The sequence below is a fragment of the Etheostoma cragini genome, chromosome 9 (genome assembly GCF_013103735.1).
Source record: "Etheostoma cragini isolate CJK2018 chromosome 9, CSU_Ecrag_1.0, whole genome shotgun sequence".
NCBI lineage: Eukaryota > Metazoa > Chordata > Actinopteri > Perciformes > Percidae > Etheostoma > Etheostoma cragini.
Window position 1 is genome coordinate 24749238 of NC_048415.1, and position 3402 is coordinate 24752639.

The window sequence follows — 3402 nt, forward strand, 5'->3', positions numbered from 1 at the left end:
GGATGTATTAACGGCGTTTTTCCATTAATGGTACCAGCTCGACTTGGCCGCGGTGCCCCGTCCTCCTTTTTCCATCACAGATTAGTACCGCCTCATGCGTGAGGCGAGCCGTGGCTGGTCGTCATAGCAGCAAACTGCCGTGACCTAATGCAACACACACACACAGAACGTGGAAGGTGTTTCTGATTCTCGGCGTGTTGCCACAGCCAGAAGGAAAATTAGTTTGTAATGAACCTGGAGGCAGCAAAATAAAATAAAACTATTTACTGGTTGACACGTCTGTCGCTAGCAATGATGGCGCAGTGATAAGTGATGATTCTCTCCGTCCAATCAGCAGTCTGCAGGTTTTCACTTCACCTTTAGGTATCGACTCAGCTCGCTTAAAAACCCGACTGAGGTAGTACTACAAAAAGTACCTGTTAGCAAGTACCAGGGACTTTTTGTCACAATGGAAAACCAAAAAAGGCGAGAAGATACCATGCAGTGGAAAAACGCCGTAAGAGAACTGGATTACAGCTTTTGGCTTGAACCCCTGTTCATTCAAATGATTATGTATAATTAATACTTCTATAAAGTTTGCCACTTGCTACAAAAGCAGCATCAACGAGGATAAATGCTTTTGTTTTGAAGGCCTCATTTAACTCAAGGCAACATGGTAGCTTTGGTTATTCATATAATATATATAATCCTTGGTTGTATGCTGGATCTGATACCCCCCAACCCCCCATTTGCCTTGTGGACATGTCAACTCACTGAAAATGTGTGTCTGGCTTGCATACAAAAACCTCACTGATAAAACGGAGAGTGTGAGAAAGCAATACTGTGCTGACATGCAGATCCGGCTGACAGCGTCACAATGGCTGTTTTCTTAGTGGGACTCGCTGACTGAAAGACCCCAGAGGTATAACCCCCCCCCAGGTTAAAAAAAAAGACATCACATTGTCATTAGACTGGTAAATGGAATCAAATTGGTTCCCTCCAGGAAACAATTTTTCAATTCACCTACCACACTCCTCACTGAGTCCACTGAGAGCAGCCTCACAGCTGGAAACAAGGGAGGGTAATGCCATGCAAAACAAAGATATTATGTCATCCAACGGGCAAATACATAATTGCAAGTCATTGCAGGCTATGGGGTACACATCAGATTGGTTTCGTACTCCAGTTGATGGGGAATCATGTTGCTGTGTTTCCACATGACGGAGATAGAGGGCAGTGTTTGTCTGTTCAAGTGGAGTTGGTCTCACAGGAAGCACACAACCGAGATGAGCCTCTTGTAAATAAACTGGGATATGGAAGATGATCACTCATCACTCACTTTCACAGGATCAGATGACAAGGGCTGTTGGCTTCAATATACAAAGAAGTGCCTAAAAAATAGCAACTAGTTATTGAATTCTGATATCATCCAAGCCTTTCCTGACCTATCTCCACCGCGCTGTGCAGGAAGGTCTGGAAACAGGAGCATCCACTCCTGGATGGGAGGAAAAGCAGGCAGGGGAGGTTTGCATTTCATTTTAACCAATCACAATCCTCTTGGATTAAAGTAAGTTAACTGTTCACACAATACAGCAACATGAGCTATTTACAGTAGCTGAATAAATGCACTGTCATCTTGAATTAGTTAGACTTTACTAGAAATTTGCGTTGAAACCCGTTGCGGAACAGGTTAAGTTGTAATGACACAAAGCGGTAAATTGATGCAGTAATTTGGATTAGTAGTCATTACTAAGATAAATTAGAAAGTTTTTTTTCATGCAGTAATATTGTCTAAAATAAGCATGTTACTACAGCAACAACTTGTCTGCATATTTTTGTTTTCTTAGGTTCAAGATGCTTATAAGAATAATGTATTTAAAACATTTATTAATTTCCAATGTTCTGTGCCACATGGAGAGTTCGTGTCAGGACACCAGGGTAATGATTTTCTCTTTAGATAGTGAGATTGAAAGAACCCAGCAGCCCCCCCCCCCCCCTCAAACAAGTTGCCAGGTGGCGGCTGGTGGTGTGGCCTTGACCAATTACCACTTTGCTCATTTGCAAGCCATGATTTTTATCTATCATGGGGGGGGGGGGGGGGGGGGGGGGCAAATTTACCGGCTGAGTAAAGCAGAGAAAGGGGAGGTAACCTTGCCCCTTGTGACCTCATAAGGAGCAAGATTCCAGATCGGACCATCTGAGCTTTCCTTTTCTCAAAGGCAGAGCAGGATACACAGGGCTCAGTTTACCCCTATCACCATTTCTATCCACGGGGGAGGGGGGGGGGGGCATAGGCCATTTAGAATGTTGTTGGCGTCCATTTTGGCGTCTCACGCTTACTGTCCTGTGGTCCTGCTCCTGTTGAACCTTTGCCTGTATTGTCCTTGGAACAATAAATCTACTTACCTATGATTTCCTGTCTGAGTCGTGCGTTTGAGTCCGCCACTGTACCGTGATCCTGCACAGTGCTGGGGGAGGATCTATCCACTTTCTAATTGTGGTTTGCATCGCTACAGTACTCTGTTGATCCTGAGAATGATTACTTACCATAATAGGTGCTCTTATGCTTTTGTCTCCTTTGAAGAGACGCATTGAGAGAGTCTTAAGGATAGTCTCGAGTGCGTCTGTCTCTCTTGAGGAGTTCAGAGTGGTGTGCTTGTTTGTAAATGGCCTCATTTACCTTGAGAGTGTGTGTCTTCAGTGAAGCTCCCACCCCTCGAGAATCAAAAAGCTCGACTTTGATCCAGAACTAACAGAGGTTTGACCGAGAGAAAGGACTGTTCCACATCCAATGTTTGTGAGCCTGGCGCTGTTGACATGTTGTGAGCTGGAGCCGCATCAGATGTGGCTTTGATTTGTTAAAACTGCGGTTTTCTATTTATTTATTTATTTATGTTGGACCTTTCTTCGCTCAGCTTTACTGATCGATGACATAATGTTTGGTCCGTCATTTCTTTGTGAGCACAGCACCAGCTGTTGTGTTTTAAACCTTGTGTTGTCCTCCAGGGTCAAAAGATGAATATTTTTACCCTTTTTTGACATTTTCAACACATTCTTTTTTATTTCACAACCACAACCTTACTCCCACTAGTTTTACACTGCTTTTTGGAATCCATGGTCAAAAACCGTCATTTGCATAGAATTATACATAGTATTTAGGATAATAAAGCAGAAATTATGAATTAATTGGACTTATAGTTAAGATCAGAGGAACGTATGTTGAGTGGATGCTGATTTGAAAATGTAACCCGAAATTTAATGAAGGTAATAAGTTGAATATTGAAGTTAAAAATTGAAGAGCATTGGAATCTTTTTTTGTGGTAATTTGGTTAAAATGAAGGCCATATTTCTGATATAGACATTTTTAACAGGGGTCATCTTTGACACACACACACACACACACACACACACACACACACACAC